The sequence below is a fragment of the Pipistrellus hanaki genome (genome assembly GCF_964339955.1).
Source record: "Pipistrellus hanaki genome assembly, chromosome: 10".
Lineage (NCBI taxonomy): Eukaryota > Metazoa > Chordata > Mammalia > Chiroptera > Vespertilionidae > Pipistrellus > Pipistrellus hanaki.
Window position 1 is genome coordinate 31931437 of NC_140512.1, and position 15581 is coordinate 31947017.

Here is a 15581-nt window from a genome sequence, read left to right on the forward strand (position 1 = left end):
GAACATTCCTAGCAAAGCAATCTGTGCATAGGCTAGGAGGGCTATGCAGGTGACTTCACCTGGTAAAAAGATAAATAAAGGAGGTGCTGACATGGAGAAGCAAGAAGAGAAGTTTTGTACATGATGTACTTTATCCAATAGACACTGGGGTATTATAAGGGTGAGTCAAAATCCTATAGACATTTGATAGCATGAGCTTTAGTAGTTAGAATTGATGGGATCTACTGAAGGGCTGTGAGATTGGGAGTAGGTGAGATGAGTCAGAAGACCACTGTCATAGAGAGAGGAAAGTTGGAGAGAGCCTGAAATGAGGCATTGACATTATACCTCACCGTTTTGCTGAGGCCTTGAGCAAATTACCTAACCTCTCCAAGGTTCAGGTTTTTCATTTGCCAGATTACCTGCTTTATAGGGTTAAACAAAACAACATACATAAAGTACCAGGCACATAGAAAGTGCTTGATTAATGGTAAAACTATTACTCCCCAAACACACCATAAGCCGACATCCTCACTTTTTGTGGGAAGCCATGGTACACTGTGGGTGTTTCAGTTGCTATATAGTAATAAATTACCCCAAAATACAATGGCTTAAAAACAACCACAATTCTATGGTTTGTCTGGGTGGTTCTTTTGCTCATTGTGTGGGGCACCCTCATGCAGCTTCATTCAGCTGGTGGGTAGGCTGTGTTAGGAGGTCTAAGGTGGTGGCTTTACCCACATATCCGAGGCTTTGGCAGAGATGGTTGGAAGACCGGGACTTATCTCTATCCACATGATCTCTCATTGTTCCACTGTCTAATCCAAGCTTTATATATGGTGGCTGACTTCTGACAGTGTAAAGGGAAGCTGCAAGGAACTCTTTATCTTTCAGGATTTATTGCTATGAAACAAACCATCCCCCTTAACAGAAACATTCATTTGCTTATGATTCTGCAATTTAATAGGAATTGGCTGAGGCAGTTCAACAAAAGCTACAGAAGTTAGGGTGCTAGGCTTAGTACTCACATGACTGACACTCCTGCTGGGTTTCTCTCTCCAGACCCTCTCTAATCATGCAGTAATCTAACCTCAGCTTCTTTACATGGAGGCCAGATCCTAAGAGGGCAACAAAGGAGTCTTCAAGGCCTCTTAGGGTCTAGAACTGTGTTATGCTCCTCATTTTCACCACATTCTGTTGGGCAAAGCAAATCCCAAGGCTATTCCAAATTCAAGGTAAAGGAAATAGACAACACCTCTCTTTTTTTTTCTTTTTCAATTTTTTTATTAAGGTAATTCATATGTACATATCTTCCCATTGTTCCCCCACCCCCATTCCCATACTTGCCCTCACCCACCAGTGTCTGTGTCCATTGGTTACGCTTATATGCATGTATACAAGTCCTTTGGTTGATCTCTTATCTCCCCCATCTCTCCTTAACCTTCCTGCTGTAATTTGACGTTACTGCCTCTGTATCTATCTTTTTGTTCATCAGTTTATAATGTTCCTTATTATCCACAAATGAGTGAGATCATGTGGTATTTTTCTTTCATTGACTGGCTTATTTCAATTAGCATAATGCTCTCCAGTTCAATCCAGGTTGCTGCAAATGGTAAGAATTCCTTCTTTTGCTAAAACCAGTTTGGCTCAGTGGATAGAGCGTTGACCTTTGGACTGAAGGGTCCCAGGTTCGATTCAAGTCAAGGGCACATCCCCAGTGGAGGGTGTGCAAGAGGCAGCTGATCGATGTTTCTGACTTTCTATCTCTCTTCCTTCTTCTCTAAAAAAATCAATAAAAAATATATATTTTAAAAGAATTCCTTCTTTTTAATGGCAGCATAGTATTCCATTGTGTAGATGTAGCATAGTTTTCTGATTCAGTCATCTGCTGATGGGCACCTAGGCTGTTTCCAAATCTTAGCTATTGTAAATTGTGCTGCTATGAACATAGGGGTGCATATGTTCATAGCAGCACAATGATTGGTGTTTCTAGTTTCTTAGGATATATTCCTAGGAGTTGGATTACTGGGTCAAATGGGAGTTCCATTTTTAACTTTTTGAGGAAACTCCATACTGTTCTCCACAGTGGCTGCACCAGTTTGCATTCCAGCTAGCAGTGCACAAGGGTTTCATTTTCTCTGCATCCTCGCCAGCACTTGTCGTTTGTTGATTTGATGATAGCCATTCTGACAGGTGTGAGATGGTACAGCACTGTCGTTTTGATTTGTATCTCTCAGATAATTTGTGACTTTGAGCATGTTTTCATGTGTCTCTTGGCCTTCCTTCTGTCTTCTTTTGAAAATATTCTATTTAGGTTCATTGCCCATTTTTTAATTGGATCATTTATCTTCCTTTTATTAAGTTGTATAAGCTGTCTTTAGATGTTGGAGATTAAACCTTTATCAGTGATAACATTTGTAAATATGTTCTACCATACAGTGGGCTTTCTTGTTGTTTTGTTGATGGTTTCTTTTGCTGTGAAAAGGCTTTTTATTTTGATGTAGTCCCATTTGTTTATTTTCTCTTTAGCTTCCATTGCCCTAGGAGCAGTATAAGTGAAGAAGTTCTTTCAGCTTATGTCTGAGATTTTGCTGCCTGTGAATTCCTCTAGTATTTTTATCATTTTTTTTGCATGTATCTGTCCAATTTTCCCAACACCATTTATTGAAGAGACTGTCTTGACTCCATTGTATGTTCATGCCTCCTTTGTTAAACATTAATTGAGCATAGTGGTTTGGGTTGATATCTTGATTCTCTATTCTATTCCATTGGTATATATGTTTTTTCTTGTGCCAATACCAGGCTTTTTTTGAGAACAATGGCTTTGCAATACAGCTTGAAATCTGGTGTTGAGATCCCTCCTACTTTATTCTTCTTTCTCATGATTGCTGTGGCTATTCGGGGTCTTTTTTTTTTTTTATTCCAGATAAATTTTTTTTGGAGAGTTCTTTCTAGGTCTGTGAAATATGGCATTGGTATTTTAATGGGGAGTGCATTAATCTATAGATTGCTTTGGATGGTAGGGGCATTTTAATGATGCTGATTCTACCAATCCATGAAATTGGTATGTTCTTCCATCTGTTTACATCTTCCTTTATCTCTTTTTTCAGTGTCCTATAGTTTTCCATCTATAGGTCTTTTACCTCCTTAGTTAAGTTTATTCCTAGGTATCTTAATTTTTTTGTAGATACCACCTCTTGTTAGGAGGACCGGAAAGTCATGTTGCAAAAGGGCAAGTGAAATGGAGTTAGCTGGCTCTGGAAATGATCGACTTCATCATTGGAAAGCTCTAGTTTAGGAGATCTACATACTTGGCTATAGATTCTTATTCCACCACTCATTATCCATTTGATCCAAAATTTGATTCACCACTAAGTTTGAACACCTTAAGGAGAAGATTGTTTGGCAATCATCTTTCTATATTTGAAATATAGCCAAATCCCTGGAAGTTAGTAACACAGTAAAGCATTCAGTAAGTACATGAGCTGAATTATCAAAAAAGTAGGAAATACATCAATCTATCTATCTATCTATCTATCTATCTATCTATCTATCTATCTATCTATCTAAAAGCCTAAGCAACTGAATAACCAAACAACCAAACAGCCAGTCAACTAGTTGCTATGACATGCACTGACCACCAGGAGGCCAATGCTTAACACAGGAGCGGCGCCTTGGTGGTCAGTGAGCTCTCACAGCCGACCTCCTGCAGTCCTTCCTCCTCTCCTACCTCCCCTCCCTGCTGCACCCTGGCCTGCCAACCTCCTGTGGTCCCTCCCCCTGGCCACCCAGCTAACCTCCCGTTGTCCATCCCTTCAACCAACCACCTCGCCCTCCACCCCCGCGATAGGCCCCAATCAGCAGCCAAGCTGAGGGACCCCACGCAGGCACGAATTTGTATATTGGACCTCCAGTAAATAAATGAAGTGCCATTTCCTGGGCACTTCCCATATACCAGAAACTGTTCTAAACACCATAGACATAATAAGAATTCATTTAAGTATCACAACCCTATGAGATATGCACTAATATTCCCCACATTCAGATTAGGAATTTGAGACACAAAAGGCTAAATAGTTTGCCCCAAATTACACAATATGTGGTGGCCCTGGATTTGGCTACATTTGATCAGGCTCCAGAGCCTTATTTGGAACCACCAGGCTTTGCTGCCTTCATGGAAAATGTAAATAATTATCGTGAAGACAGAAATGAAAACTGAAGAAATACTTGGAAAGGGATAATTATCCCAGGCATGGATCTTCTAGAAACATCATAATATACTGGTTAAGAGTATAGCATCTTGAGTCTGACATTGATTTAAAGTTCAGCTTCTCCTAGTACTATGCTATTCCTTTGACTGGGATGTTCTCCAAGTCTCAGTGCTCTTATTTGAAAAATAAATATAAAAATAGTACCTATCTCACAAGATTGTGGTGAGGCTCCAAAGAGATAAGGAAAGCACAGTCCTTATCTCAGTGTGAATACATAATGAAGGCTTAGTGAATATTTACCATTGATGACTCAGATAAGAATTGGGAAAAGCAATGCTTAAAAGAAAAAAAAAATCAGGGTCAAATGTAGGTATGTGTGCATTCTACATGATAAAATTTCCCCTAAAAGAGTATTTTTGTTTTGTTTTGTTTTGTTTTCACTTTTTTATACAAATAAATCTAAAAAGTTGAATAAAGAAAAACATTAAAACTCTTTATTAGAAAGTCAAGAGAAGTTTGAGCATTAACTATGTCATTTAAGTATTTAAAATGTCATTCTTTTCTCCAGAATGCTGTGTTGATCTTTTGGAAGAGGTAAATTATAACAACAAAGTTTTCTGAAGGACTACTACAAGCAGCAAAAAAGAGAGGCTAGGTAAAATAGTAAGGCATTATACAATAAATCTCAAGAGTCAAGAAAACTACCCAAAGAGCAAAACACAGAAAAATGATTGTCTCTATAAGAAGGCGGGAGGGGGGTGGGGGAGAGAGAAAAGAAAACTCTAGCATGTTAAAAAGCTAATGTCAGTTTTCAAATTAAGGTTCAAGAACACTATAAAGAAAATCAATATGTAAGCACCAAGTGATGAAAGGATTGAACCTTATTGACACAGGCTTTATTAAAAGAAGATCATGCTAGCTAAACTGAATAAGGCTGTGATTTATATTTGATGAAAGAAAAGTCACAGAGATGGTCACTGGGATTGTCTGAATAATTTTGGGGACACACCAATGAAGCTTTTATTAAAATATTAGCAAGCAACTGCTGTAGAAGTAAGAAATGATGCATCTTTACATTTCATTGGCAAAGAAGAGAATTCTCCTGTAATCTTGCCCTCAGCCTACTGTTGCTTACCCTTCTCCTTTTCCTGCCCTTACTTCCCTCCCTTAGGTGAGGAAGGACAATGGGAAGAAGAGTCTGAGTGAGAACAGCAGTGGTGGGGAGAAGGTGGGTGAAAACTTCTGAGGCTACTGCTTCCTTGTTTCTATCATATATATAATGGCTACCAAAAAAAGGTTTGTTTTTCATGGAGAAAATATTATAAATACAAATTGAAGTAGAACATTATAAAACTTCATAGATCTTTCATAAGAGGTCTTTCATAACAGAATTGGCTCTAAAAGGCTCGAGAAGACTAGAGATTACAAGATGTACAGTGTTCCTTTTTTACCTCAGATGTTCATTATGCTGCTCTGTAGACTATAAATGATGCATCATTATATGCACTTTTTGGAAAAGAGGCAGAAAAGGCAATACAGTATTTACTTTAGGTATAAAAATGTAAGAGGACTTTGGAAAGAGAAACTAAAGTAATATGCAAGACTACTTGGCTTTCCTTGACTAAAACAATGGGATTCATTCACTTATTCAGCAAGTATCTGTGAAACACATAATAGCATGTGCCAGACACTGGGGAGACAGCAATAAACAAGATGAAGTTCCAGCTCTCTTGGGCCTTGAATTCTAATGGAGCAAAACAGACACTCAACAAAGAGACAGATAATAAATGATTGAGTTCTATAAAGAAAGATAAGTCAGGATAAAGAATGGAGGGGAGAAGTTATGAACCTTATTAGGTTTTATCCTCCTTGTTTCAAAGATCTAATCCCAGACCAAGAACGTGGTATATATGAAGAACTCAATAAATCTTTGTTGAATGACTACCCTAGCTGTCAGCAGTTCTCAGTCAGCATGAGTCTCCAGGGTGTTTGCTGGTGAGCATGCTAGAGGGTGACAGGTTACTGGGACCAATGGAATCAAAGAACCTACAAAGCAAACATAAAACTTATGGGGTCCTTCTCATTCTGTTCCTGCCTGATGAAGATATCCCTCTAATGCCACGTGTAGTGTAACTCCAAGAAAACAAGGCTGAGCCACCACATGGGACATAAAAGCAATACTCATAGAAGTGATTTTTATTCTGCACAAATCCTGACACTTCCTGGGCTTTAATCAATTTCTAGGACTCCACATCCCCTCTCCTACAGGCCCTTAGGCACAGAGGACCTCCTATTTCTCTGCAAATAGAATTTTCAGGTTTGAGAAAGGGCTCAGGACTTAGAAAAACTGGATTATCCTCCCTGGAGGAGGAAAGGTGGTAAAGGGGCTCAGAATTTAGAAACATTTAAGGACAAAGGCCTTTTATCCTTTCTCAGTACTGTGTGTGTGTGTGTGTGTGTGTGTGTGTGTGTGTGTGTGTGTGTGTTAGCGTGCGCGCGCACCTACAATTCCTCTCCTAGAGTTGCCTGTTAACTCCCTTCTTCAATGGGCAACTTCAATTGCAAATACCAGCCACTGAATCAGAGTAGAGCTGTATTATTTAGTATATGTTTTAGGAAAGGATTGGGGAAATTAAAAAATTATGCATCATGATCTTGCCCTGACCTGAAGTCAAGATGGACTTATTTTTAAATCATGAACCTATAAAGCAGGGTAACACTACCTAATTCTGCATCACTCCATTGTCTTGACTGACTTCTAAAATTATAATGACTTCCAATATAGTTTCCATTCAACTTAGTTAAGTGTTTCTTAGCTTCCCTAAAGATATGCTTTTGTTGTTGTTAATCCTCACCTGAGGACATTTTTTCCATTGATTTTCAGGGAGAGTGGAGGGGAGGAGGAGATGGGGGAAAGAAAGAGAGAGAAAAACATCAATGTGAGAGAGACATTGGTTTGTTGCCTCTCGCACATACCTGACTGGGAAAGGGATCAAACCTGCAACCTAGGTATGTGCCCTTGACCAGGAATTGAAAGAGTAACTCTTCGGTGTGCTGGCTAATGCTCTAACCCCTGAGCAACATCGGCCAGGCCAAAGATTTACTTTTGAAGTATAACCAGCCTCTCTACCTAAGAGTTGCTTGCATTTCTTCAGCAACTCTCTTCACATTATAGCTTCCTTCGTTAGCTAGCCTCAGAGTATGTGCATATAATTCTGATCAATTCCTTTAAAATCAGTCTTCATTTGAGAACCTCCTTAGATTAAAATTGCTGCATTTTCTTCCTAGGCATGTTTCAAATTGTTCTTTATATTTCAGAAGCCTCAGCCAAAATGCTTTCTTTAATGTTCAGAGGACTCACCAAATCAAAAACGGTTCCCTCAAGTTAATATTGCATTAACTTTGCAGCACATTTATTCCTGATGAAAACTGGCATATTCAAGCCTGCTACCCTTTCTGTATGCTAGACCTGACATAGTTCTCTGATGAGTAAAGTAAAATTATTGTATTTGTCTGTAATTTTGTAGAGTCTCCTCTACCTTCAGAAATGGCTAGAATGCCCCCTCCTTTCTCTAAAGAAATGAAATTAAATGGGTGGGGGGAGGGGAGGGCGGATTAATGAGGATGGAAGTGGTAGTTTCCAGTGATTTACTAGGACTAGTCAAGGACTCTGTACTTGACTGTTTGCTATAATTCAATCAATATTCAAACCTTCTATGAGTGCCTCCTATGTGCTAAGTTTTGTGTTGAGTAGAAAAGATGAGAAATCAACCTCCGAATGGGGCATTAGAATTAGAAGTTGGTGTGAATTCTAATCTATCATTTACTAGCAGGTGACTTGAGTTAGCTATTTGATTTCTCTGAGCCTCAATTTCCATATTTGAGTATAATTCCTACATGATATAGTTATTATGAAAATTATATTTACATGTACTTTTTATTATATACTTAATATATTACCTACACAAATATATAATACATACACAAATGTGTACATATGTAAATATTTTTATTTATGCATACGTGTAAGTACATATATACAAATAAAATCTTTACAACAGCTCTATTATGTAGGAATTTTATATATGGGTATGTGTGTAGTAGGTGGTATTCGATAAATGTTTTTTCCTTTTGGATAATGCTATAATCTACTTATGATTTGGTAACATTTCTTTCTCTTTTACCTCTCCAACCACACAAAATGGCTGTTAAATATCCTATTGATTTTCTTACCTAAATGAATTCAAATTGATCATGTCTCAAGATATTCCTCCTATCTCAAAAATTGAGTGACATTTGTGAAATGTATTGAAACAACCAGCAGGATTCTTTATCTGAAATCATAAACTCCTTAGGGGTTCAGGGACTTTTTGAACCTTCTAAAATTGTACAGGAGTCGGGTATGTTTGTGACTTAGGCCTTTAGATTTTTAACGGCACTGAGAAACAAACAAAAAAGTCAGAATCATAAGGGTGTTATAAAAGCACAGCTGGGTCTCACGATACACTTTATACTTTAGAAGTCAGACACTGTCTATGTCATTTCCTTTTTATAATAGTTGTAAGCACAGAGCCAGAAAGAGTTAAGAACTTAAACTTAAAAAAAAAAAAAAGTAATAATGACATTCTTTTTTCTACTGGCAGGGGCAGGTATAAAAATAAGGACTAAAAATAAAGAGATTGAAAGGAGGCAGGCGGAATACTGAGTGCAGTTAAAGACCAGAAAGCAAAGAAAAAGAAGAGAAAAGCAAACAACACCTTCCCCCATACACACACACCCTGCCCCCAACATACACAAACACACCACACACACAGAGGAAGAGAAGGGGGGTAACAAAAAGCTCTTGGAAGAGAAACAGAGATCCAAAGCAAGAGGGAGGAGGAGAGAGGGGAGAAGGGAGGGGGAGGGGGATTAGTTTGTTGGATTATGATAGTTTGTTCCCTTCCTCCTATTCCTTTCCCCAATAATCTTTTCAAGGCAAGAAGGCTCCTTAGAGATCCAATAGAAAAAGAAGTTTTACAGATTAAATCAAGGTACACAAAATGCCAATTTGAACTTAATTTCATCGGAATGCCCTTGTCAAGTCACTTTTTTATTACCTGAATTTTCTTTATCTGCAACATCTAAATGGTTAATGTTGGTAAACTAGACAAAGTCATCTGTCTCAAAAAAATCATTGAAGTAACAATGTATTTTCCAGCCTAGCCTGTGTGGCTCAGTGGTTGAGCATTGACCTATGAACCAAGAGGTCATGGTTCCATTCCCAGTCAGGGTACAAGCCTGGGTTGGGGCTCTATCCCCAGTGCAGGGCGTGCAGGAAGCAGCTGATCAATGATTCTCTCATCATTGATGTTTCTATTTCTCTCCTCTCTTCCTTTCTGAAATCAATAAAACATATAGTATTTTTCTACAGAAACAGTATTTAAAACAGTATCACAACAATCTATAAACGCACATTTTAACCTGTAATGGAAGAAATGGTAACTGACTTTGGGTCATTAGCTGGGAGCTTGATAAACCGGAATGTAGCATATCTTCTCATTTCCTTTCTTACACCCCAGAGAGCTTTGTACTCACCCAGTATTGATAATTTGGGGGATGTATCTGTACTTCAAAGATAAAAGGCAGCAATAACATAAATGGCTACTTGAACTTAAGATTTTTATTTCTTCTTGCAACCCTTTCCTGCCCCACTTGTGTGCCTTTCCTGTCCCTAGTTATCACTCTACTTTCTGTCTAGATCTTTCGGGCTTCAACTATAAAGCATTACTTCCTTGCTCATCAGTCTCTGCTTTTTACCATCCACCCCTAGCCTCTGCTATTCCCGTTCATCATTTATATCCTTGATAAAAGTCTAATGCATATGGGTATATGTAATGTTGTCTTGACTGGCAATGCTCTAGTTCAGCCAAATTTCATAAAACTGAAATGTTCAGAACATGGAAAAAAAGTTTGTTGTACATATTTGTAGTAGAGAGAAGAAGAGACTATCATATTCATGAGGTGCACATAGATGCAAGCAGGGGAAATTAAAGTGAGAAAGTTTCAAGAAGGAAGTGAAATGCAGGAAGAAAGAGTACAGAAAGCCATTACTGCTATATTTTTTCCTCAGTTCTTTCCTGGAGAAATTTCTTTCTTGAGGAAAAAAAAAAATGTTTATAAGCACTTACTGTATGCCAGGCACAGTATTAGATGCTTTCATGTTATCTCATTTATTAGTGACAATCCTGTGGAAGAAATATTATTGCCATTTTCCAATGACAGAAATTGAGACTCAATGAGAATAATTCAGTTTCTAAGACCACACAGTAAGTTATGAGGCTGCGGAGAGCGTGTAACATGGGTTTAGAGTCAGAAACCATTGGGTTCAATGTCCATCAGCAGGTGAATGGATACACAAATATAATGGAGTACTGCTAGCAATAAACTCAACAACATGGTTTAATTTCAATGTAATTATGCTGAGTGATAAAGCTAGATAAAAGGGAGAACACATGTCATGATTCCATTCGTATAATGCTAAAATATGTAGTGACAAAAAGTTGTCGTATAATGCTAATCTGTAGTGACAAAAAGTTGTTTCTTAGAGATGGGGTGGGAATGGCAGGATAAAACTTTTGGTGGTGATAGATATGTTTATTATATTGATTGTGGTAATGGTTTCATGGGTATACACATGTCCAAACATCACATTTATACACCTTATATATGTATAGTTAGTTACTGTATGCTAATTATATCTCAAGGAAGCAATTGTTTAAAAACTGGGTTGAAATCCATGTTATACTATTTACAAGAGCCTAATCTCTAAGACTAGTTTATTTATCAGTTAATAGTGTTGATAACACCTACTTCAGAGAGTTGGTGTGAAGTTTAAAATAAGCCAGTGGCTTAAGTGTTTTGTGGAGTGCCTAAAACATAACATAGTGTCTAGTTACAGGGGTCGGCAACCTTTAAGACATAAAGAGCCACTTGGACCCATTTTCGAAGGAAAAAAAAAACCCCGGAGCCGCAAAACCATTGCGACATTTAAAACAAATATAACACTGCATATATTGTTTCTTACCTTAATGCTATATACCGGATCGTGCAGTTAGCTGTCAATCTGAAGAAAAAAAGGATTTTTTCACTTAACAATGTAAAATATATTTTTGCAAATTAATAGCTAATTAAAATATTTAATTTACCTGGTTAATGGGATTTTTGCTCCTGAACCTCAGTGCACAGTGTCTGCACATCAGGGCTGTAAGACGTTACCTTCATTTTCACACAGGCTTGCAAGTTGTCATCTGTGAGGCGTAATCGATGTTTGTTTTTAATATAGTTCATGTTGGAGAAGACCTGCTCACATACATATGTGGAGCCGAAGATCGACAGGACTCCAAATGCATACTTTTTCATGTTTATATAAGTGTTGGGGATGGCATTCCATGTTTCGAATACAAGTTTGTCCTGTTTGGGAAGGTTTTCAATATCACTCCATTTATGATTCTGAGCCAGAATGGCCTTCTGACGGGCAACATCCTCAAGAGTAGCGGCCAAGCATTTGAACTTGGACACCCATATATCTTTGTTGGCTATATCAGCCAGTTCCATCTCAAGATCAGGTAGGCTTACACCTGCAAATGCAGTCATATTCAATAGGGATGGATCGATCGCCAGGGGAGTGTCAGGGAAGGATAATGTGTTTTTTTCCTCTCTGAACTCACAGAATCGTTTCCCAAATGAACTTTGCATTGTGGTGATTGCAGACTTCAAATATTCCAAATTTATCGTATCATGACTGTGTTTGAACTCTCTCAAAGAGGGAAAGTGAGACAGTGTACCTCTCTGTAAATCTTTGACAAGCACTGTCAACTTGCACTCGAATGCCAAAACCTCCTCCAGCATGTGCAGGGCTGTGCTTCCTTTCCCCTGAAGGGTTGTATTTAGTGTGTTTAGATGTGCTGTCATGTCTACCATAAAATGTAATTTTTCCAGCCACTCTGGTTGTTCCAGCTCAGGAAAGGTGAGCTCTTTGCTGGCCAGGAAAGTTTTTACTTCTTCCAAACATGCGACAAAGCATTTTAGCACCTCGCCTCTGGACAGCCACTGGACCTTGTTGTGGAGCAGGAGGTCAGAATATATGCTTTCCACCTCATCCAATAGCAAACAGAACTGGTAGTGGTTTAAACCGTTTGCCATTATCTTATTAACAATCTGAATGACCACATCCATCACTTTTGTGCATTCCGGGGGAAATGTTTGAGCACACAATGCCTCTTGGTGTAGGATGCAATGAAATGAGAGCAGCGTTCTACCCAGAGCCTTCTGCAGTAGAGCCACAAAGCCCTTCTGTGCTTCTCTCATGCTCGGTGCCCCATCAGTAGCCACTGAGACCAGTATTTATTTTTTCAGCACTTAAATAGTCCAGGACAGCCTTACAGATATCCTCACCTCTTGTTTGGTCTTTTAGTGGTATCAGCTCAATCAGTTCTTCCTGTGGCCCAAAAGAGTTCACATATCGGCAGAACAGCGCTATTTGTACAATATCACCTTTATCTTTGGACTCATCACAGGCGATGGAGTACGCCACAGCTGAATTGATGTCTTGAATTTGCTGTTTGCTAATGTTTTCTGCCATTTTTAGGGTTCTGTCTTTGACAGTCTTCGCAGAGAGAGGCATGTCTTTAATTTTCTGCACAATTTCATTCTTGTTTTTGAAGTCCTTGTATAGATGTTCTGAAACCTTAATGAATGCTTCTTTTATATACTCTCCATCTGTGAACGGATTCCCGTGCTTGACTATTTCCTGAGCGGCCACAAAACTAGCATATGTTGTGGAATTTGCAGACTTCACCCACTTCTTGAAATTATTTTTCTCCTATCAACCTTCCTCATAAGTTCTGCAATGGCTTTTCGTCTCTCATCTCCATCTGGATATTTTTCAGCAAAGGCTATGTGTTTATTCTGGAAATGTCTTGCAACATTCGACTTTTTGTTGTTTGCAAATTTCTCACCACATATTAAGCATACTGGTAAACCAGTCTCATCAGTAGAGAATGCAAATGATTCAGTCCATGTATCATTAAACACTCTGTTTTCTTCAAAAATTTTTCTCCTCTTGCCTTTATCCATGGCTGGCCTACCGGGGGGGGGGTCGAAAACAGGGACGTAATAAGAATTCACAAAATTAATCAGGGCCCCAGTGTACCATAAATCATAATCAGTGCCTGATGTAAATAATAATTAATAATGAGGGCCCAATGTCATCTTCATCATTATAAAAATAACGTTTTTGTCACTTTTTGGTAATAATTTCTTTTCCTGACCCCCTCAAGAAGCCCTCCTCATCATAAAAATATTTTTTCTCACTTTTTTGTTATTTTCCAAACCCCTCAGAATTACTCTTCCTCATCATAAAAATAATTTTTGCCACTTAAAAAAAAATTATTTCTTTGTTTGACACCCTCAGAATTACTCCTCCTTATAGAAATAAACGTTAAATTAACAAGTCACCTTTTTTTTTTTTTTACAACCCGTGGCCCATCTACATGGCCGTCACTTTATTGTGTTGTCACCTTTAACTTAACTCTAAATACTACAGTGAATGAGCGAGCTGCAGATGGCTGCGGCTGTGGACGGGACTGTGGGGCTAAGAGCCACCCAGCGCTGCCCCACGGCGGGGGGGGGGGGGGGGGGGGGGGGGGGGGGGGCAGCTGGCCACTGGCCCACCCGGCTCTGTACACTAGTTACAGCTCCTGTTCTGCTCCGGCCCTGGCCCTCTTCTGCAAGGTGGCGTGTGTGCAAGAAAGTGGCATCCTCTGTCTGTGCAAGTCCTTCCAAATCGCTTTTACCTTCCTCTTCCCTCTTCTCCGGCGATGCCTTCGAGGACAGCTTGGGCCATTTCTCGGCGTTTTCCTACTCCTCTGACGAGGACCTCTTCTGCCACCACCACTTGGCCCGGCGGTTCTTAAACCAGACCTCCACCTTCTCCTTGCGGAGGTGCACCTTCCGCGCCAGCTGCTCGAGCGTGCCCACCTCGGGGTACTTGGTCTCCTGGAAGAGGTTCTCCAGCACCTCCAGCTGCTCTTTGGTGAAGATGGTGCGGTGCCGCCGCTTCAGCTGGTTGAGGAGCTGCAGCTCAGAGCTCAGCCGACAGCATGCCCACGTTCATGTAGGGCAGCATCTGGTGCGGCACCGGCGACACCAGCACCCAGCTGGGGCCCTTGTAGCCTGGCCGCGCGGGGATGCAGGAGCACTGGGCGCCCAGCGGCGGCACGGCCCCGCAGCACGCCGGGCCCACGGGCACCGCCTGCACATGCCGCCGGGGGCCACGGGGTGCGGGTAGAAGGCACCATAGTCTGGGGAGGCCGCGGTGCTGCCGCTGGCGCTGTAGAGCAAGTCCCCGTGCAGCGCTGGGAAGACAATGGGGGCGGCGGGGCCGGGAGCCACGGGCAGCACCGCATCCTTGCAGCATGGTCTCCCGGCCAGGATGTTGTCGATGCTGAACATGCTGGCGGGCATCCCTGAGCCCTGCAGGGTTGGGACCAGAACCGGGGGCGCTCGGAGGAAGAGGAGAAGCGCCTCAGCGTGGGGGGGGGGGGGGGGGGTGTTGGTTCGCGCCTCCGGAGCCAGAGCAATCCGAAAGAGAGCACCGGTGAGCACAGCTGCTCCCTCCCCACCCCGCCCCTGCGCCCGCCTCAACAAGTCACCTTTTTTTTAAAAAAACAATTCATCAGGCCCCCAATATTTTGTAAATTAATTAGTGAGCCATGCATGCCATAAAAATAATACATCAGGCCCCCCAATATTCCGTAAATTAAATTAAGTAAATTAAATTTAAAAATGTAAATAATAATTTAATTAATTTATTTTTTTAAAAATTTTTTTATATAATAGCCACAAATTTCCTACAGAGTACATCTTACAAAAGGATCTGTCTCCTATGCTTAAGCAACAACAAAAATTAGTATCTGTTAATTTTTTTTTTACCTGGCTGCTGTTTTTTTCTCTTTCAGGCTCTTGTTCTCCACTCACTGTACAGGCCTGACTCCCAGTGACAGTCACATTGCAAGCCCTCTCTTTCTCTTTGTCTAGTCCTCTCTGTCTTCTTTTTCCTTCTCCCTTTTTTCTCTTTATTGCTTTTTTTTATTTATTATTTTTCAGTATCCCCTCTGCCAGCACCTCTCTTTCCCCTCGCAGCAGGCTCCTCCTCCTCCTCCTCATCTCAGAGGCATCACACGCTGTGATGTCAGGGAGGAGACTGGGCCAGGATTGGGACGCTGTGGTTGCCTAGCGATGCTAACTCGCTGGCAACCTGCCACACAGAGTGCCATGAGCGCCAGACACAAAGGAGATAAGTGATACAGCTCCCTGCCCCGCCCTGCTATCTGCCCTGCTAGGCGGAGA

The 15581-nt window shown here is 40.5% G+C and overlaps 1 long non-coding RNA gene and 1 pseudogene across 2 annotated transcripts in view; both read right to left on the bottom strand.

Moving 5' to 3' along the window:
- LOC311628999 overlaps positions 1 to 12320 on the bottom strand; it is a 201475-nt gene extending 189155 nt beyond the window's left edge. Inside the window, exons 1-2 of the long non-coding RNA XR_014796118.1 lie at positions 11378 to 12320; positions 11257 to 11295 (exon numbers count right to left, since the gene is read on the bottom strand). This is a non-coding gene — a long non-coding RNA (uncharacterized lncRNA). The remainder of the gene's footprint in view (positions 1 to 11256; positions 11296 to 11377) is intronic.
- A 1326-nt stretch (positions 12321 to 13646) lies between these two features.
- LOC311629288 (homeobox protein goosecoid-like) lies at positions 13647 to 14696 on the bottom strand (annotated as a pseudogene). Its single transcript has 2 exons — positions 13926 to 14696; positions 13647 to 13655 (listed from the first exon to the last, which is right to left on the bottom strand). The product of its transcript is annotated as a homeobox protein goosecoid-like (transcript).
- Between the last annotated feature and the right edge of the window lie 885 nt (positions 14697 to 15581).